Genomic DNA, 23,533 nt, shown 5'->3' with positions numbered 1-23,533 from the left:
TTTTCTTCTATTAAACTAATAGCTGTGATAAAATACCTTATACAACTATCACACGTATGCAACAGATAGCATTAATCTGTGTCTTTTTTGTTTCTAAAACTTTGATTTTAGTTTCAGAAATGCTAATGCAGACATGCCATCCTGTCAGCTAACTGCTCTCGAGGCCTTTTATCCACTCACTCACAACAGTTGACCTATGAGGTCCTCAGTGCTGATAAGTGAATTATATTGTTTAAGTGGCCTGCCACTTTCATCTCTTCGCTTCTGATGAACAATTAAATCTGCTCACACAGTACCGTGTTTCTGCAGCAAGTGTACCTAAGAAGATTAAAACGTCTTGTCGTTTTCAAAGTTTAATGTCAATTCAGAGGACTTAATTAGAACTTAAATAAAGAAAACATGCTGCATACTGTGACTAAGAATACATATTTTTTTACCGTTTCTCTTGAACATATTGTATGGGAAGAACTGCAAAAACGAATCAGTATAATCAAATAACTGCAACTTTTGATTATTCTTTCTGAACACAGCTGGAAATTAAGTGGAGATAGACTTATCTGTAGGACAGAGGGTAGGAGACACGTCTTCACACAGAGATTGGTGAGGGGATGGAATGGGCTACCTAGTCATGTTGTTCAGACAGAATCACTGGGATCCTTTCAGACCCAACTTGCTACTAGGAACCGGACGAGTTTAGATCGGCTGAATGGTTTTCTCTCATTTGTAAATGTTCTTCAGTTTCCCATTGAAGACAGAGTTGGTCTTGCTAATTACACTTTTTACTTATTTTTTGCTGAATTTCTTTAGAAGATTGAATACTGAAATATCACAACGCAGGGTTGTTTAAAGCAGGGCTTCTCAAACTCGGGACCCCCTGTGTCTGCTGGTTTTCATTCCAACCAAGCTCTCAATAACTTAACTAGACCCTTAATTGAACTGATAATTTTCTTAATTAGACCTTTTTACTTGAAATGAGAATTTCTCTAGCTGAAAGTGAAAAAACTACAAGGAAACACACACAACCCGAAAGTACTACCAAAATAGATTTTTCTTTTTCCATGGAAATTGCCCCAGTGACACAACTGAACTAAATCCCATTGAGCATGTTTGGGAGGAACTTGAACGATGCATACATTATCACGATCCTCTGCCTACTTCTCCGCACTAGTTGCATGAGATAATAATGACTGAATGGATCAACATCCCCAGAGACACCTTCCCACACCTTCTGGAGTCCAACCCTGATATTAGCCACAGGTCCTGATAAAGTGGTGTAAGGTTTTATATAAGCAGGTCAAGTCAATGGTCTTTTCGTTTTGCGCTTATTATAAGCATTTAAATACGCGGCTGTTATTCCTCTCTTACCTGCGAGTACACAAAGCATTTCAATGCTACAGGTTTGTTAAAGGTTTTTACAATACAGGAGGCGTATGTCCGATCTGCCGTCTGTAATCACGCCTCTATGGTTGTCCCACACCCTCTAGTTTTTACTGGTATCATCCCATTGTGTCCTAGACATATGACATCACACTACTGGCATTATGGCTTCAAAGTAACAATGTGCATGTGCAGAGGCTCTGAAGTGCCAGTACTTCACAGAAAAGGCTTTTCTCACTAGTCTAATTATTTCTGTTATGTAAATGAAAGTGTTATCACGTGTGTTATCAATTAGAAAAAGAAGAAGAAAGTTTGCAAACGAAAGGAGGCCATTCGGCCCATCTTGCTCGTTTGGTTGTTAGTAACTTATTGATCCCAGAATCTCATCAAGCAGCTTCTTGAAGGATCCCAGGGTGTCAGCTTCAACAACATTACTGGGGAGTTGGTTCCAGACCCTCACAATTCTCTGTGTAAAAAAGTGCCTCCTGTCTTCTGTTCTGAATGCCCCTTTATCTAATCTCCATTTGTGACCCCTGGTCCTTGTTTCTTTTTTCAGGTAAAAAAAGTCCCCCGGGTCGACATTGTCTATACCTTTTAGGATTTTGAATGTTTGAATCAGATCGCCGCGTAGCCTTCTTTGTTCAAGACTGAATAGATTCAATTCTTTTAGCCTGTCTGCATGCGACATGCCTTTTAAACCCGGGATAATTGTGTTTCTCAACAGTATGAATATAGTTGTCACATATTGTAATTCATGTATATGATTAAAAATATGAAACAATTACAATTTGATAATAATGAACATGTTTTTTTTAATGTTTTTTATTTATGTTGTTTTATGTAGAAAGTTTTTAAAATGCTTGCAAACAGGGGTGTGTTAATGTTTATTTTTAAGTAAGCCAAATATTGCTCCTGGTTTCACTGCATACGATACCTTTAAGCCATCTGTTAACGTGCTGAAGAAATTTCGGTTTATACGCCAAAAACTACTCTAAAACTCAATTACAGGAAAAGGACGTGCTTCATTGAAAAATCTGCAGACACGCCCCCAAGCGTAAAGTAAGTCACGCAACGCTGGGTGATGCGGAAGCAATAAGATTGCTGTCTGATAAGCAGAAACAACTCCGCGAACCAGTGAAAAGATAACCACTGAAACACTATTAGCCATTATAGCGTTTCTTAATACATTAAAACACGCTCACTGTTGTGGAATTTGAGCATTGAATCGACTTGTAATAATTGTATGCGCCCCTTTAAATGCTAAAGAAGTGAGAAATCATTGAAACTGTCTCTGAACACTATAATTTTCCTGTGTTTAATGTAAGGCTTTTCAAATCTACTGCCTAACGTGGCCCTGCCCTTGTAGCTCTGTAACTTTGCATGTAGACAAACCCCCACCCACGCGTGCCAAGATAAGCAAGCTGATTTAACAAGACCAAGATGAACCGCTATAACCTGGGGGTCCCGTCTTTGTTTGTCACAAGATGTTATCGCTTCAACAGCTGTCTTCTCATTTCTATTGTAAACCACAAGCCTGTCCGGTGAAACCAGAAATGAAGCATTTTACTTCTGTTTAATGACACAATAGAATTCTAGAACTCCACTTCCTATCGGCGGAGGGTCGGCTGTGCTATTGGTAAGAATTACTAGGTTACACCTCTTTGGGGAGGAACCCCACGACCTGCCCAGTATATTAATGTCTGTAACGATTGTTTCAGGGCTCGAGTACCACCTGTCGAGACCTGAAGGTTTACCTTCATCTGTGTTGAGACCTGTAATCTTGTAGATCTTACAGTATTGTCTTGCTGTGTTCCTGATTGAAGTTACCTGAAGAAGACTGACTTATTATTTTTAAGAAGAAAACAAACCTTACAGTGTCCAGGCAGTGAAAGTAGCACAGTATACAGAACAATATGATTACAGATTGTTTGTTTAAAACATACCATGTGAAGTAGAATGTAGATATTCACATTAATGGACAGTGTTGTAATCAATGTGAAGGAAAGCTTCATTCATATTTTGCCATATTACTGTTGAACTCCTAATAAGTCATCATTTTCACTCAGCCTATGATATTAAAAGGTTTTAATGGATTTGCAAACACTGTGATTATTAATGAATGTGCCTATGCCTATAGTAAAGTATGGATGCTGTGGGAGTGTCATGATCTATCTTGGTGTTTTATATTTCGAAATAATTAATTAATTACTAAAAATAACATTATATATATATATATATATATATATATATATATATATATATATATATATATATATATATATATATATATATAGAAGCCGCACTGCATTTGTAAATAGTATTTCAGAACTTAAGTGAAGCAACTAGGTAGCTTTGCTAGATTTAAATAATCAGTATCATTTTTGAAGGAAATCTTCCCAAGCTCCAGTATTCAAGAAAACAAAGATTGGCATCTTTCTCTGCAGCTGGCCTGCAGTATCACTAACCAGTTTAGTTCTCTGGAATATCAATGAACAACCACACACAGATTTAAGCCATTTTGTGAATGATCCCTCAATTTATTTTAAGGGGGACTGAAATAACGTAATTCTCTCAATAAAAACAAAAAACAGGACTGCAATTGAAGCAATGGCATTTGAATCTATAAGCCTTGATTAAAACATCCCAGTGTTCCTTATGCAGTCACCTCTAGGGTGGTAAGTGAATTGAATTGCACTAGAGGGTCTGATTTAAATGTGGTGTTCTTCTATAAGGCTGACTCCCTCGCTGGCAATGACAAAGACACTCCAACGCCGTACAGCAGGAACAACGCCAACTAGGACTTCATTACAGTTCTGAACACACAAGCTTGGAGGTAATTAAGAGTTTGAACTCAAAGTGCTATTTTCAGTTAAAATCTTGTACGCGAGAATAACCCATTTGGCTTGGTTTCTGGTTTCTAATCAAGTCTTATTCTTCTTTGTTCAGGGCTAATAAGAGTAAGTTATTTTGGCCTATCTTCATAACTCATTCCTTTAAGCCTGGGATTAGTCTAGTTGGACTCTCTCGAAGGCCCTTTTGGTAATGTGGTGACCAGAACGGAAGTGCGGTCTCACCAGTGTGTATATATATAATGTTAGGACCCCGAGACGAAACATGACCCCATCGGGATCGGGTCGACCCCATCGGCTTGGTGTTAATTTACATTTTTAGAACCCGAAAACTTTTCGTGTTCAGTTTGGAGTTGTCTTGCAAATGACCCCATCACAATGCAAAAAATCAACTTTACCCTTAAAATTCAGCTTGGGTTACTAACATATAAATTATTTTTGCTGCGTAGAAACTAGGTTTTAGTTTGTCAGCTGATCATTTTCCATGAGGGTAAGCAATGAGTTTGAGGCATATATCTATTTCTGGGTTGTGAATTGAATGTTGTTCTGCATGATCATAAAGTCATTTGTATAGAAATATAGAAAAATTCCTTAAACCACCAGACTTTCATGTCCTATAAATTAGTGTAGCCAGCAGCAAGAAAGTTGTCAACCCCTTAGTTTTAAAATAAAGCGTACAGTAATTTCAAATAACATTTTTACTGTACTGAGTGTGGTTTATCAAATAATGTGTTTATTTATATTTTCATCTCGCTTGAGGTCCTTTCTAGCTGTTTTGAAATTGCCCACGCCAATCAAACTTGCTGGAAGTTGCTTCCCTGTTCAGGTTAATGGTGTACAAGACTGCCTTCACTGCTGTTACTAAACATGCCTACAAGTGTCCCATGATAGGCATGATCGGTAATATTAATGGTCTTTCTGTTTCTTTCAGTTATCTGTCTTTAAGCAAAGAGGTACAGATTAAGACCTTTTTGATATGTGGTGCAGAACGTCAAACGGGATGTTAAACAGAGAACATCAGCATCAGAAGAATATACATATTGCCTGTGATGCTTGATTGATAGAATCGTGCTACTGTGTCACTCACATGTAAGATCAGTGAAGCCATTGGAAATTGGCCTATACCACAGGAAGTGATATGGCACCAGTGGGGCAGCAATGTGGAGTAGTGGTTAGGGCTCTGAACGGAGGGTCGTGGGTTCAATTCCAGGTGGGGGACACTGCTTCTGTACCCTTGAACAAGGTACTTTACCTAGATTGCTCCAGTAAAAACCCAACTGTATAAATGGGTAAATGTATGTAAAAAATAATGTGTAAAAAAATAATTTAATTGTATGTAAAAATAATGTGATATCTTGTAAAAATTGTAAGTTGCCCTGGATAAGGGCGTCTGTTAAGAAATAATAATAATAACGGCACCAGGAATAAGGAAGTGGGCTGGTTGTAAAATCTGGTCTAGACTTTAAACATCATCTTAAACATCATCTGAGACGCTAAACCACAGATCACATAATTACGGCATTTGAAACTTTAAACACCACACATACACAACAGGTACTGTTTCAAGTTAATTTAGCCAATCATTCACCAAGCATAATGTTGCTTAGGGCTGGGAAATGGTGTCTAAATAATCCCCCAAGGGCTAACTTCGCTGCTTCCCTCTTTACTGAATCCTGATTTAAATTCATTATTATCACAGCTCTGAAGAACTAGCCCAAGGCTGCAAAGCTGTGGTCAGAAAACTGGATGACTAAATTAGTTTCTTGTTAAATCTCCATGCAATAGCATCAAGCTAGACTGCATTGTTCAAAGTATAAATAGGAGCAATTCAACTGGTAATCAGCCAGCACACAAAAACAAGCTGTTTCTATTCAAATCTGTCTACTTCAGTAAGGTTCCTAGTAATGGTTTTCTAATAAAATGACTGCGGTAGAAGCATTAGGTCTTTATGTACAGTATTCAGTGGTCTAACTGGCAAGGGACGCCTTTACAACTAATTTGCTAAACTGCATAGCATTAGCATCTAAGTGTATTGCTTGAATCCAATTGCCAGTCTGTAAGCAAGAGTAAAATTCTACAGCATGTGAATAATTTTCAATGGCAATGCAGGTGCACTATAATGAGAATGCAGTTCGGTGCTAAGGCAACGAGAACATAAAAACCTTTTATGAATGAAAGGAGGCCATTTGGCCCATCAATGCTTGGCCGGATCCTAGTAGCCGATTTATCCCAAAAAAGTCAGCTCTTAAAGTATCCCAATAATCCTTTGGTTAGGTAACCCATTCCATACCCTTACCACTCTCTGAGTAAAGAAGTAAGGTTATGTTTGTCAACTCCTTGTAAGTAATAAGGCATCAATTATTTATACGGGTTAAAGAAACTAACTGTATTTATCCAGATGGGGCATACATTTGAGACTCCTGTATATTATATAGTGCTGCGATGAACAGGATGTTTTTGATGTTCCATCAAAATGTCACAATGTCAATTAAAGAATGTTCTTTAATTTGAATTACCTAGAAAACACAAATTTGAACCATATTACAGTTTACAGAATAAACCTGGTATCTCATCAAATGACGTATTAGTGAAAGAAACAATATTCTGTACAGTGCTTGTTAATCTCTTCAGACCTCTTCATGCAGTGGTTTGCTTTGTCTGATATGAAAAACAAACAGGAATTTCTTTCTATGCAGCACTACAACCAAAGCAGCGGTATTTAGTATTCAAGGCAAAGCCAAGAGCGCTGCTGTCTGTGACACGTAGTAGCTCTAAGAGCGTGACAAAGGGGTCGCCCCCTCTTTCCTTTCTGAGCCATCTAGCAGCACGCAGGGCACCCAACGGGGGATCGAGAGCAGCACGCAGGGCACCCAACGGGGGATCGAGAGCAGCCCTTCAACTCACTGATGAGTTTTCAAACAAAAGCATGTGTCAACACAGGCAGCCGGCTTTACTCTATATTGCCACTCAAAAGTGAATGGAAAGTAATATTAATTAGGCCATTCCCAAGTCGTGTGGTGTGTAGTCGGGTAGAATGGCTGCTAATCGATTGGCACTGTTGGTACGGGTACTCTTTTGTAACACTTTGTTGTTTGTGCAGTAGGCTATATTATACTGCTTGGATGTTTTTTAAACTATTCATTAATGTTCTAAAATGTAATTTATATGTTAATGCATTGCAACTGCACCATCTATCTTTATCTACACGCTTGACAATTACTTCACAGTCATGTAACTGTCACTTTTCTATTTGACTAGTAGACTCATCAGCTATTTAGTGCTACCCCTATCTCTAAAGATACTTAACTATATACTTGTGGACAAAATGTCCATCAAACTTCTTCACACAAGCCTTACCTGCAAGCCAAGGCTTGATGGAAATATCATTGGGCTTCAATCTTAGGACCTTGTGAAGATATGCGTCTCTGTTAAGGTGCTTTGACTATGAGTTCAGGAGCTACTTTTGGCAGGAGCATATTTTACACCAAAATGAAAAACGAATAAATAAATGAACAAATAAATATTGAAATACATAAATGTCTATATATTTATTCATTATTCATATATTTATTTCGACTTCCCATTTGCTTTTTACATTTCTCCTTCAACTTTTTTTTCTGCTTTGTTTTTTACAATTTATTGCTGTGAAGACACCACTGTCAAAGCGAGTAGGCAGTATAATTTACACGACTGCCTGAACACAAAGATTAATTAAATCCCCTGCAGTCTAATCTAACCCATTGATGATTTGTTAATGGTGTTCCACGCAATAGAAAAATGTATTTGAGACCAAGTCCTAACAAACAAGAGCTTCAGTTAAACCAGGAGTTTTCAACCTGGGGTACGTGAACCTATGGGGATACTTCAGAGGGTCTTAGGGGGTACACAGGATGACTCAGAGATGCACAAATTAAACTTACAGAAAAAGAAAATAATGATCTTGAATTGATTTTTAACGGTATTATATATTATCTCTAAAATGCACAAATATTGTGCACAAATATTTAATTTTAGTTTAGCAGCTTGAAGGTTAGAGTCCGTTTCAAAATGATCACCCACCTGCACGCATGTGTGATTTCCATTGAGCATATTTCCACTGTATTATTATTCATCTATTCATTTATGTGTTTATTTATTTATTTTTCATGTTGGTATAAAATATCCTCAATAGAAGCCTGCTGAATAATGTTATGTTAATATCTTAAATTACATACAGCTTTGTAGTTTGCCAACACACTTTTATAAAATAGCTTTCTTATCTTAGTGGGTTTTAGTAACTTTAAAATTGCTGCTTTTGTATTATTATGTGTATACTGTTATTTAAATCTGTTATTTAAATGGTCTGATTGTGGCAGTTGTATGTGTGACATGCTATACAAATGCATTGTGGTTTGTTCTTTTTTTCTGCTACATACTGTACAGTGCTGTGCGATACGTTTGTATAAAAAGCACTATATAAATAAATAAATATACTTAATTAAAAACTGACAAAACTGAACAATTTATAAATCTAACATGAAATACTGTACTACTATTATGGCTTCCGGTAGACTTTTGCGATATCATTTTGTAGTTTCTTTGATTACATGATGTTAAATAAAATATCTAAATTATGTTCAAATATATTTTTTAAATGTCTCAATCCTAAAATTCTAGGTGATTCAAAACTTTTGGACATAGCTGTATTCGTATTTTGCTTCACAATTTCAAGCTCGGGTGATTAACACAATGATACTGAAAAAGTGTTGAACAACATTCACGTACATATCCACATTTACTATCATTCTGAACAACATGAATGAGAACATTTAGTATATGAGTAAGGTCTGAAACTGGCAGTTGAATAGCGTACTGTTCTCAGTTTCAATAAGGCTAGTCACTGGTCTAGGAATCCATTTATTTACAATAGGCAATTTGATGCATTTATTGTTTATTATACAGACTTGATCTGAAACTTGTATTCGTACGTGGTATCCTCCAACTGCTCCCTAAACCTGTGTTTGTTGTAGAGATGGATTCTTGTAGGGGGAAAGTATGAGGGATTAGACCAAAAGCTATTTCTGTCACTCTCATACTTCACCTTCAGACTATTACAGGTAGCTCTGTCGAGTGAAATGTCTGCGCATCTTAATGCGTATCCTCCACCCTAACCCTAACCCTCAGTGTGCTCCGATCTCACCAGTTGTTTGGGTGAGTGGAGGCTGCCCTCCTAACAACAACCCTCCGTGTGCCCCGATCTCACCAGTTGTTTGGGTGAGTGGAGGCTGCCCTCCTAACCCCAACCCTCCGTGCGCCCCGATCTCACCAGTTGTTTGGGTGAATGCAGGTTGCCTTTGTGCTCAGGTGTGTATGTTTTGGCAGGGCTTATTGTATCAGTAGCCAGAATAGCTTGTGCTAGCTTAAGAGCTTGCAGTGGTTGTCCAAGACTACTTAAAGCTGGCAATATACTGCAGTATATTTTCAAAGATCCTTAATTCTGATGAGAATTGCACATCTGCTCTGTTGTTGAACTGGCTCAGCTTAATATTGGATTGAAATGCAAGTAGGAAACCGCATCAATATGTGCTTCAGAAGTGTGTTCATAAAACATTTGAAGCTGATGCCAAGGATCTATGTGTGCTGTACAACACAGGCTATTCTGAAGCATGGCCTTTGTCTTGTGCCTTCTTACTCACTCACTGTAAGGGAGCGTTGTGAGGAGTACAATAAACGGTTCACTCGTCACTCAGCACTAATACTAGTTGAATGGCTGTGTTTTCTGTTTGGATCAATAAAGTTTGATATTCATGACACTCGTGTATGCTGTTCATAAAGAAGAGTAGTTCCCGACATTGTTCAACAAAACCAACATCAAAATGAGCATTTAAATGATGCTTCGGCCTAAAGTCTCAATTTTATTTACTCTAATTAACTCTAATCTTCATAAGCGCAATTTTATTCAGAAAGAAAAAACATTCAATACAGTTACCAAATCACAAATAAACCATTCTGAGTAGTTTTATTTGTTTTAGAATTGCAATTGGTGTTTTATTTTTATTTTTTTCGTTTCAGTAAATAACGGCACTAATGACGATTTGAGCATAAGAACATAAGAAGAGTTTGGGAACGAGGAAAGGCCATTCAGCCCATCAAGGCTCGTCCCTTGTTAGCACACCATTCTTCCCTACAGAGGGGGAACTCATTTAAAAGCACACAATCTAGTTTTTTTTTTTTTTTTTTTTTTTTTTAATGTTCCCAGTGTTTTAGATCCTACTACTTCACCTGGTAGACTATTCCATGCATTTCCAACTCTCTGTGTAAAAAAGTGCTTCCTACCTTCTGTTCTAAACTCTACTCGGCTTCCATTTATGCCCCCTTTGTTCTTCTCTGTGTTAAACTTGAAGTCATGTCTTGGCTTGACTTTATATTTAAAGACTTCAATCAAGTCCCCTATTTCCCTTCTTTTTTCTCGGCTGAAGAAATTTCATGAGTTGAACCTGTCCTTATAGTTCATGTCATTCCGTCCTGGGATCAGCTTAGTTGTCCTTCTCTGTACCTTCTCCAGTGCAATGATGTATTTGTTGTAGTGAGGTGACCAAAACTGCACACAGTATTCTAGGTGGGGTGTAACTAGGGCATTGTATAATCTTAGCATAACCTATCTAGCTTTGGAGTAATAAGCTACTTTTGAAATGTCTTACCTTTAATATCCTATTATGTGTGCATGATTCACTACTGTTGTTTTTACTTTGATAAGTATTTGCTTACTAACTATTCCAGCACTTTTTAAAAAGATTCCTCAAGGCTGACTCTACGGAGGTGGGAAAGCATATTAGTGTTACACTGTACTCTAAAAACTGCACACCATTGATATACACACCTCAATGTAGAAAGAGTCAGGAAAATTACATTGAAGAATTACTCTGTTACATTTACAGGTTACTTAAACAAAATTAGTTAGTTACTTATTAATTAAGAAAGTAGTTACAGTTACAAATAGTTACTTCTCGTGCACAATTATATATTCTTTCAGTGTGGCCAGGCTGCAGCTTGAAATATGGTCACTCTTTGCCTCCTCTGATGCCATATTCTAGTTAGATGATATGACAAGCGTGTTCATGTACCATGTTAGACTTGCATGGTAACATACAGCGTTTTCTGATTTCCATTTTATGCAATGGCCGTAGTGCTTTTATTAAATGTAACAAAAAGTACCTACATTATGGTTTCACATAAAATGGAATCTATTAGCACATATGGTTACCTGTCTGAAAAAGGAACCATTACAGTTACAAATTACTGAAAAATGTAATCAGATTGTAATCTGTTACTCCCCAACGCTCTTTAAAGATAAGGGTTTCAATAGTTGCATATACAAACTCCATTAAACACCAAGCCCTGATTTGAGCTTAATCACTGGTGTTGAATTACTGCTGCATATGAACCCTTAGAGAATCAAACTCCTGATGAAAGAGTTACTGTACAGCAGGGTAAAAGACCCTCAGGTAGCGTATTCACTTCAGAAATTAATGTCTTCTCCAGTATCCTCATGGACAGCTGTGACAGAGTGTGACAGGGTGCTCATGTCATGTGTGTGGGTAGCCGCTGCTTAGGCAATACAGAGAGACATGGGAGGTGGAGTTGAAATGCCAGCACAGACACGCAGGATTTATTAACACAAAACCAAGTAAATAAACAGGTCATGTGATGCTACCAACGATGGTAACGCACAGACGACACATACAGTAAACTGTACAAAAAGCTAAATAAAACACAGTACAAAAACTACAAATAAAAGGGCGAGCGCTAGCCTTATAAACGAGGCGTCCCGCTCCAGGAATCGGTTGCACTACGTATTATTATTTATTTCTTAGCAGACGCTCTTATCCAGGGCAGCTTACAATTGTTACAAGATATCACATTATTTTTACATACAATTACCCATTTATACAGTTGGGTTTTTACTGGAGCAATCTAGGTAAAGTACCTTGCACAAGGGTACAGCAGCAGTGTCCCCCACCTGGTATTGAACCCACAACCCTCCGGTCAGGAGTCCAGAGCCCTAACCACTACTCTACACTGCTGCCTAACGTTTTACAGATTCTTAATCAACTCATTTTGGCAATTTTAACTCAACTCAAATAACTCGCTATACATTACTTGGGATCACTATCCCCTAAACTAACCTACTCATGAGCCGGTATTCATAAGACGACTCCTGCTGCTTCATACGGCCTTGGCTGGGCATTGCCTTTACAAGCACCGCTTACAGTTTCAACTGACGGACACTTGGTCGAGACCCACCCACCTGCTGATTGAGGACCGGCACAGCCAATCATCCACTGCATCTGTAAACAATCAATTAATCAAACAAATCAACTCCAAAAAGACACACAATAAACCCATTTCCACATATAAAAATTACACCAACACTAATTCCCACCTGTTAGTTATTAATCTCCCTCCCGACCTGTGAGGGTGCTGTATAAGGGAAACAGAGGAAACAGAGAGAGGATGGTTTGGCAGTTCATTCCAGGGTCAGTCGGAAGCCAGCCATCCGGAAAGGGGCCGGAGTCACAATACCAGAAGTCATCACCCTAATGCGATAGGCGATGTGTCAGTCATGGATTGGAGGATACGTGATTGCACTTGCTACCAAAGTGGGCGTGACTGAGGGTATATCAGGCGATGTGACGAAGCAATCTGTTCCTTTTGTTATGGATACGAATAGAGAGCTGTTTAACCATCAAAGAGTGTTTTGTATTTGTTTGGTGTTACTAACTGTTGTGATTTGTAATTATTAGACAGCTAACACCAAGGAGCTGTTGCTGTTAAGCCAGCACCAAACCCTGATTACAATACTGCACTGGTCACCATTAACTGTGTATTCACCACTGGCACTGGAGCCCCGTGAAAAGGATACAGAGCCATGCCTGTACATTGCTTGTACTCATTATTGTTTTGGGACTGAAACCCTGTATTGTTTAGTTGTGCAAATACACATTGCTGTGCATTTGCCAACATGATTAGTTAATGGCACGAAGAGCCACAATAAAGCTGCTTTGACCGTGAACACTGTTTGGTCATTTATTACTGTGCACTGCATCATCACCTCTACACCTGTGCACTGCAATCCACTTTGCCACAATAGCACTCGCTGCAGGTCCTTGTCATCAAACAACCACACTGATTGGCACATGGTTGAAACAGAAGCAAAAGTGTCATAATTATTAGGAGCACAGGGAGTTATGGGAAAGCATATTTAAAAAGATGGCAAACCATGCTAAGTGCATTGCATGGATCCCTGAAAGCTGCAATTAGGTAAAATGCACTGTATTGTATAACCAATGGGAAAATCATGGGTACCGTGCAAATTAACAGAGCCAACTTTTATAAGGGAGTTTGTTTCTTTAATACAGTACTTTTTCTGGTAAAGATATGTTTTTAATATTAGTTGTGTTTTAGTCTTAGTTGTTTTTTTTTTAAAATAAGTATTTATTCGCCATGGTTATGGTTGTATGCTGTCCGTGCCAACTAAATAAAATAAAAACTAAGAACATATCCAACACATGAGGGATACCTGACAGAATATGTGATGGATGCAGAAATGACAGGATGCTATAAATGATGGTGCATGATTCACAGTGGATGGGTAGATGGATGGACCAATCTCCCTCCCCACTAATGTATGATTTATCTACTTTGTCCAATGTACGGGAGACAGATTATACTACGATAATAATATCTTATACTACAGGAGGAACTCATCCAAAAGCACATGGTGCTATCTAAATAATCCCAGTAAATCTTACTTAAAGCCCTCATTTCTTAGATCTGACATTTTCCTACTGTATATGAAACATGCACACATTATGATTAGGGTGTTTTTTAATTGTAAGTTATTTGAAGCTGTCAGAGGAGAACATAAGGAATGCTCCTTGCAGATACTTCACTGCTGCTCTCAATACAGAGACAGATATTCACAGCTGCTCTCAATACAGAGACAGAGATTCACTACTGCTCTCAATACAGACAGATATTCACTGCTGCTCTCAATACAGAGACAGATATTCACTGCTGCTCTCAATACAGAGAGATATTCAATGCTGCTCTCAATACAGACAGATATTCAATGCTGCTCTCAATACAGAGACTGATAGTCAACATAACATTAAAACAACACCACCCCCACACTCCTTTCTGCTGGGAAATACTGTGATGTCCAAGGTCAAACTCATTTAATACCACTTAAAAGGGCAGGAATGGTGACTATAAGCAAAGTTGACTTAACCAGTTCACCAATGATCTGACAAAATAAGCATTAAAACACAGAAGATGTTTTGAGACAACAAACATGCCTCTTTCATTGTGATACTCGAAATATGGAAATAGATATTGCATTGGTTACAATAGTGTCCAATACAGTAATATAATATATTTTTGGTCTACTATGCCGTACATGTACATTTATAAAAACATAAGAAAGCTGTAAACATTCTGTGTCCTATATTGTGTTACCGGACTTTGTATGCCAGAACATTTCAATACTGTACAAAGCAAGTTTGACTATTAGACACTATCGATCTGTTGGATCTGAACAGATTTCTTAAAGACAAAAGCCATTTCATATGAAAAAGCAGGTTTTTATAAATACAAAAGCAGTCCTATGCTGGCAACGCCCCCTCTATAAAACTGAAATGACCCCCTGTAGGATGAAAATGTGTTGGTAATAAGTTATGAGTAGCAATGATAATATTTAATGGGACAGCTACCAAGGTCTGCCTAGCAATAAGGCCTGCTCCGCAAACTGCTGTGAATAACAGGAAATCAATCTTTGGGAAACAGACACTGACGGAAGGAGGTTGCTAAGCCATCACCTGTTTTAGACTTGTGGTTGGAACATATCAAGACACTGAGAAGAAATGTACCAATAATACTAAGAAATAAGACATAGCTTGCAAGACACAAAGATAAGTGGCCTGGTACGCTTGAATTGTAACACTACTGTAACATAAACTACTCAGGTGTGGCTAGAATTAACAGAAGAACACAAACACGCTTTATAATATGTAATCTCACTGTTTAATAGGGTGTAACTACAGGGAGCACAGGGCACTTCCACGTGTTGAAGACCCACAAATTATCAAGGGTTATACCTTCTATATCATTATAAATGATAAAATAAGCTTCCTGACACCCCACCGCCCGTTACCCTTGTTCTGCCAATGATGACTGTAGCTATTCTTCCCTATGCTGGCATACGAACTGCCTGTATTAACATTTAAAAAAAATCACACGCACAACAAAAGCAGATGTTCCTGTTTGATTACAACTCTAGAGAGGGAAATAAATCAATACACTAAATAAAAGGACAACACCTGATTCTGAACAGGCAGCAACAGAATCTTACTACGATTCAAACCCCACAGGGGACAAGCTTCATAACTAAAGAGGTTTTTCTTCTGGTACTGCTAATGTAGTGTTGGTGTAAAACACACAAGCATGTTAGGAGGTCCCAGGTCCCATGATGACTCTGTAACCACGGTCAGAATGACCGACAGATATCCTTATGTTTAATCTGATCAGATCTCAGGCAAAAGCAATTGTAGATAAGAAAATACAGTGCTACCCCGTTATAACGCGGTTGTCGGGGTCCATAGCGAATATTGGCATTTTTGTTCCTGAAATGCTTTACAATGACCAAATTAATATTGTAGCGTACCGTGGAAAATGAAGGAAGGAGACACACACAATGTGCAGGTACTCGAATCCACGGTTTACTGGGACGATTATTCCTGGCCCCTGTCAGCCTGGGCCACACCAAAAACAATAAACAGTCTTGCACATTCACACAGCAGCTTGTCCGACTCCGCTGTCAGCTCTGTTCGTGTATATGTGGGCATTCGGACATCAATCAATCCCGGCTGAGGCAAGCTTACTGCTCCCCGGCTTACACCACTCTTATTTAAACTGTATATTTTTTATAATAAACTGTAAATAAATAGCACAGAATCCAAGGACGTTTATACACACTTGTATTGTTTCATACTTGTATTATAACATTAACGGACAATTTGTTTTTACTTTCAGAAAAAAAAATACAGGGGAGTTTTATAAGTACTATATGTACCAGTTTCAACTTAAATGGGTTTAAATACGGTAATGTAAAACAACAATAAAACCCAACATTTGTGAGTCCAATTGCATTATGGGGTAAATGGGAGCCACGACTTTATCGTGTTATAATCGATTCCACACTATAACGGGTCGCATTACAACAGGGTAGCACTGTAGTTCTATGCCAGGCACATGCATTCATTACATAGGTCTCAAATGTGAAGCTTTCAAAGAAATTGGAGTCTACTGTACAGAAAATTGTAAAAGCATAGCAAAGCGTAGTAAAGCAAAGTAACAATATATTGAGCATAGAAGACAATGAAACACAGAGAAGAAAGATACAATAGGGTACAAAATATCATAAACCATGTTACTATGCTTACTATAGGTATTGCAAACGCACTGTACATGCAGTCTTTCAATAGCGTGCCCTGTCTTACTTCATAAGATTTCATGACATACTTGGCACACTTGTAAAACAGCACGAAGACATGTCTGCTTCTAACTTGGATACTTATAATTGTCACTGTAAACTTCCCCCCAGCTTGGCCTTTCTCTGTCCTAATTTAATAAGCCAAGAAATCATATTTTAATTAACTTGGGAAGATAATGAAAACTGTGCATTTGTCACACTTTAATAACCTGACTTTGGGCACTTTCCCTGTCTTTCTGCATGGTTGGGTACTCACTCTCTCAACTGGCTGATTTACTGCAGACTACAACATGTTTAGCCCCTTATATATTCATTGCTCCCAGCAGTTAATCAATTTTTCGAAATGGTCAAAGAACCCATTTGGTCTGTTTTTTCGTTCTTTATAAATACAAAAACATACATTGTTTTGCAACCGATTTTCTCCCCAATTTGGAATACTTCGAACGTAGAACTCCCCACAACAGCTCAGGTTTAGTGGGCGTCTTCCCATCCTACACCCACACTGATTGCCTCTTTACACCCAGGTTCTCAAGAGCGGATGTCAGCGAGCTACCGGCCCCTGGAGGACAAAGGCCAGCCCTGCAGTTGTTTGTGAGCTCACTGGGAGCCTAGTCAGTGGAGTCCACTGTAGCACTATGAGGAGGAACCAATTTTTCCTCCCTAACCTGCAGGAGCGCCAGAGTCAATGCTCCCACTGGGATGCCAGTGGAGACCGACAACATACAGCCAGGAACCTGCGCTCCCCTAACTGCATGACTCACCCTGCACACCACTCAGGGACCCACACTATTTAGCCGGTTATGATGTTTTTCCAAGCATATTAAGTCAAAATACCTAGACAAATATTGACGCCATCATTTGCATTGCTAAAAATATTCAAAAGCAGTTCAGAACCACAAAGACCTGATCAAGACTAGGAGAAGCCCCCTCTGATAGCTGGCACATCATATTAGCTGGAGGACAATCCTAGCAAACACTGCAGAAAGACTCTTGGAGTCCTTTCCCTTTATTATGCCGGTGAAAGAAAGGGAAAAAGGGTTGCCTCGAATAGCCGACGGGTTACTTCTTGTACACTAATGGAAAAAAGCACAGAGTTTCAAATTAGATGTCTTTTTATAAACTATTATACAACATGACTACCGTGCTTCATGCAGGGTCTGACAATACAGAACAAAACCAAGTTGATAAGGATTTAATTGAGCAATTCTTCAAATAAGGAGCAATTACTGTACACTTTTTTTTATCCTGCATAGACTTGGAGGTGTAGCTGGTTTTATAAAGAATTCTGTTTATGTTAGATATGTGCTGGGCCACATCAGTAACTACACAACTGTTGCTACATTAACTGCTAGAAATGCAACAGTGAATTAACAACTGCCCTATTTGGAGTCCCACATACTGTATATATTATATTATATTGCTACCACAGGCATGTTTTCAGATGTAGAGAAGACTTTCATGCTTTCTCAATGCATATTATATTATTACTAGCATTGCCCGGAGAAACTGAATACTGCAATATTTCATGCATGACAAATTGGGGAACAATAGCCTTACGGTTTCCTATAAGTTACCGATCTTGGGTGTCGCACAATGCGCTCAGACCCCTTTCCCTTTTTTTCTAAACTATTTTTTGGTTTGTTTTTTGCCATTTTTAAATTTGTGTTCTTTTAACTTTTTTTGGTTTTGTGGGTTTCTTTAATTTGAGATACATGGCTACTGTAGTGATCCAGCAATGGGGTTACTAAATAAAGTACCCCGGGGGTCAAAATTTTTGATCCAAACATAGCCCTCAACCTTCCCCTGGATGAAAGGGCAGCAGTGTGGAGTAATGGTTAGGGCTCTGGACTCTTGACCCAGAGGGTTGTGGGTTCAATCCCAGGTGTGGGACACTGCTGCTGTATCCTTGAGCAAGGTACTTTACCTAGATTGCTCCAGTAAAAACCCAACTGTATAAATGGGTAATTGTATGTAAAAAATAATGTGTAAAAAATAATGTAATTGTATGTAAAAATAATGTGATATCTTGTAACAATTGTAAGTCGCTCTGGATAAGGGTGTCTGCTAATAAATAAATAATAATAAAAGAGGAGGCCATGCAAAGTTTGGTTGCACTCTCCTGCGGGGTCCGAATGCATAAAGGAACAGGCAAACTTTCTTCTTCATATATTAAGATATAATATGCCCATGATTTCAGTTGTAATTGAAGGTTTTTACAAAGATCACTTTTTTTGCCTCTTCCTTTTTAATAATAATGTCATCAATGCATTGGATATGGTCCATATTCGATTAGGAAATGAATTGCTGAATGTACCTCTGTTAAAGTGGATCCTTCTAAGACAAGCTCAACATAACAGCACGTATATAGTCTACAGATGCAACCACACCTTGGCTACTCCGAGCCGCATGTGGCCTGCAGAGAATATAGTACTATAAGAGGAGATATACGTGTTTACAGTATTCTCTTGGCTTGAAACTCATACCAGCCCTGCAACCAGACCTGGCTTTCAGTTCAATTAAGTAGAAATGATCAGGACCCAGGAGTTTCCTTTTAAACTGGTCCTCCCTTATAGCTGTATGTCAACTCCTATTAGTAAACCGACTCACAGACCTGTGCTACTTGCTCATGCTGTGATGAGAAGTGTGATCCGTTCATTCAGAGCACATTAGCAGGGGCCTGATTGTTCAGGACCTGGTCATTTCAATAATATATTTAAACAAGGTGGGTTCTGAAACCCAGGGAGGGATGCAGAGCTAGTGCAAGTTCTAAGCCCTCTACAGCAAGTCTTTAGGATTACAATTGTTGAAATACAGAATGCATGACAACACTGCTGCACAGTCAGGAGCTGAAAGAAATCGGTACTGGAGCAGCCAATGTGGACAGGTCATAAATAAAGTCTTTAAGCTCTACTGAAGTGTTCTAAATCATGATATCCCAGAGCACATAAAGCAGTAGGGTACTGGCTGAATCACCTGAAGTGTAAATACATCCCAAAGCATAAGAAATTAAAGTAGGAAAATACAACTTCATGTTGAAATTTCTCATTTCTAAAAAACTCCCTGATTTATTTTCTTTAAAAGAACTTGAACTCCCAGAAGCACCGCTCGTATTCACGTACCAATCTCTGCTTTTCCTACGACGTGTTTTCAATGTCAACCTCCTTCATGCGACTTTACAAAATTGACCGGAAGTACAGCATTGAAGCTCTGCAAGGAGCGCATGATAAATATTCTTCTCTAACAGCTTCAAATAAATGACATAAAAAAAACTCAAATTCACCTTTACCATAATGTGTGTGTTTTTCATATTGGAAAATCTTAAACCTACAATGATGGTAATATTTATTAGTTAAGATTTACTGGAATTACTTGTACAAATATTATTCCCCAAAGTATTTTATTTGTACTACAACAGCTTTATATTAACTGATATTGTGTACTGTGGTATAGGCTAAATATTTGAAACCACCACTGTTGCATATTATAGGAAGGCTTTTGATGTGCATATTATGTCATAAAGCCGTGTGAACCCGTCTGGCTGATGAGCTCTGATATTTATAATCAGGATCACGAAGCAAGGCGACAGTAACAGGGAGTAATCCCTGCTGATTCTGATGGTAAATGTTTACACAAACCTAATGTGAAGCCACCTAACACAGTCATTAGAATAACAGTATTGTTCTGGATAATACCAGCAGCCCTCATCACATATCTGCACTACTTAACAGAACACTTTTTTTTTTTCATGGGATCACCTAAACTCTTACATGCATCAGGGAGAGAATACAATTGCTGATGGGGTAATGCCTACCCCCGTCCTAGAGTACTGAACACTTTGCTTTAGCCCAGTTTGTGATTTTGTTTGACTAGACGTCAGCTGACAGGCGCTCTTATGTGTGCATTCTTCAGATTATTTGTTTTTGCAGGGTGCCTGGTTTCAGTATTTCCATGTTTTTCAATCCTAAATGTATTGTTATGTTGACTGATGGCTAGATAAAACAAAATAATCTGTTGTGGATCATGAAACATTTTTAATAGACTAATAGCAACGTAATAAATCCAATTACATATGTTTCGACTGTCTATATGCTAGAGATGCAAATGAGGCTGATCATGTGACATGATCCCTGCAGCACTATAAATCTATAGGAGCAGCACAATGAAAACAGTCTGCCAGTAATGCAGAAAGATCTATCAGCATTCTAGAGAGGCATGGCAGTGGGTGCATGTGGAGCACAGGGTAGCAGAATGTCTAAAATCTTCGAGGCACAGACGACAGACCTTCCAGACACTAAGGGGGGGGGGGGGGGGGCATTTTGTGTGAGCAATATTGTCGGTTGCAAAGAGGATTTCTTACACACAACACTGTTTTAAAACAAACATTTCTTTCTTTCTTTTTTTATTGGAAACATGTAAAATATGCCTCTTGTTTTGAGTTTTTTCATAAGCATTTTTACTAATTTAGGGAAACATGCTTTTTTTAAAAATCTTAGCATTTCTGACAGAGTGCAATCACACTTTCTTTTAACTGCAACTTTTTCACAGAAAAAAAACAAACTTACATGTAATTAATTTTACTATTAACACATTTCTTAGTTGTGATTGGACCCATCTAAAGGAACAAGTCCCAGCGTTAAAACATGTGTAAATACAGAAGAGTTACTCCAAGACAGTACATTATACTGAACGACTGAATGACTGAACAAAACCCAGGAGAAAGCAGAGCAAAATTTCCCAGCTGTGATATTACACTCCATGTATTTGGATAAAGGAGTATGGAATATGTGAATAGTAAGAGAAATGAATGCTAAAAGGTTGAAAGGTTACAATATAAATCAGTCTTTGACGGTGGCCATTGTGCACAGTTATCTTACAAAGCTTTCCATGTCACATTTTACAGCCAAGGGGGATTTTCTATTTAAATAATGGTATTCATTGATTCAGTTTACTAGCTGCTGCTGTAAATGTAGCTTTAATATATATTCAGTTTACTGAAAGTCAGAGGAAAAACAGAAAAAAACAAATACAGACTGACCGGATAACAACATTATAAAATATTGGACTACCGTCTTCCATATTCAGAAAGCGTATAATAACACAACACACTATGAATAATGTTCCTTCCATACAAGAGCTTGTATGTCAATGTTTCTAGTCCCGGTAAACCCAACCCGTTCAAGAATCACTTGAAGCATTCTAGAATGGGTAAACCCATTTAGGAATTGGGTGCTTTTGTGGGTACAAAAATGCCTGTCCAATATTCAAACATGGAATTTACTGGCAGAGAAATACAACTACAGTTTAAGTTTATGGTCATTTAATGATAAAGCTACTGATACGCAAAGCCCACTGTTCTTAAATACAACAAAAAGAGACGACCTTTATTGCTGCATGTGCTTGTCCCGTTCATTTCAAATAAATATAATATTATTTAACAATTATGTCAAGTTCAATACCAATATAACTATAATCTTCCTTTGTTTTGTTTCAGAAAAATACGGCTTAGTACACAATCTCTTTCTCTCTACAATGGGTCGAATTCTCTACTGGCGCACAAAAAACTACCTTCTATAGAAACTTTCACAAACTCGCAACACCTATTAGCAGATTATTATTGTATCTACTTCAAATAAAAGTGCACGTTAAATAGTACAAGGTCGTGTGCTGCAAAACCAGCATAATTTATTGTACTGCTCTGCAGATTGCAAACGCCTTGATGAACTGCATGCCGCATTAAAGAGACCTAACTGGCCCGTGTACAGTAGATGCTTCATGTCAACTCACTAGAATCTTTATAATGGTGTTTTTAATGTTATTATTAGATGTACCTATTTGTACATGTCATTTAAACGACATGCCTTTACTTGAATCCTAAAATTGTATTTACTCGTCAATGTTTTTGCACCCAGAACTCCCACTTAATAAACTGGCGCCCCTCACACCGGAACACCGACGCCACTTGGCTGTGGACAGCAGCCACCGCAAGATGTGCAGGAAAGGTTTCGTCGTGGTGATTGATTTCCCACTAAGACAAAACAACCGTGTCGATTAGTATGCTTAGCGAGGTTAACTAGGTGAACAATATTGAATAAACTGCAGCTAGTTTTACAGCAAGAAAAACATTTTGTGTTTGTTTTTATCTGCGAGAGCAGCTGTTTTATTTTTCTGTACAGCTAAATTTAATAAACAGGTCATGTTCTGTACATATTCATTTTCCAAACAAAAACACTTTTTCACGTACGTTTACATTTTATTTATCGAAATGTTCAAGTATAATACTACATTATAATTAAATTTTAACATATAAAAAGAATGTTGACGTCGAATTGCCATTCTACCCACATTTTAGCAGCGTTAGTGTAAAACATTCTTTTGTGTGTACGTGGGGGGTGCAGCTCTGTCACTTTCAATACGGGCGCGCCACCGCCTTGTGGCGGGATACAATGTGTAAGAATCCCGTTAGCATCTCACACGTCTACCCCATACATGAAATTGCGCGACCGTATTCTAAACACTGAAAATAGTATAATAATGAAGGATACAATAGTGCTCAAAGGTTACACGGATAAGAAACAGCAGCTCCAGAATCTCCAATGTATAAAGAAGTTAAAAAGAGAAATGAACAAGGACGTGAATGAGCAGGAGCATAATTACAAAGGCTCACCGCTCACTTCAATCATTCGCTCCCTATTGCTGAAATGCATGAGCAAAATCAACGGGGACGTTCAAGGCAGACTAGTAGCTGCTCGAGGGATGTAACCTAGCCAGGAACATCTTC

At 38.3% G+C, this 23,533-nt stretch overlaps 1 protein-coding gene across 1 annotated transcript in view; it reads right to left on the bottom strand.

Annotated features, from left to right (window-relative positions):
* The window catches only part of LOC117429367 (transmembrane protein 132E-like), a 260,360-nt gene that overhangs the window by 235,422 nt on the left and 1,405 nt on the right, over positions 1–23,533 (bottom strand). The window lies entirely within an intron of this gene.

This window comes from Acipenser ruthenus, chromosome 24 (assembly GCF_902713425.1).
Source record: "Acipenser ruthenus chromosome 24, fAciRut3.2 maternal haplotype, whole genome shotgun sequence".
Lineage (NCBI taxonomy): Eukaryota > Metazoa > Chordata > Actinopteri > Acipenseriformes > Acipenseridae > Acipenser > Acipenser ruthenus.
Note: the sequence above shows the minus strand (reverse complement) of the source record. Positions and strands in the feature narration are given on the sequence as shown.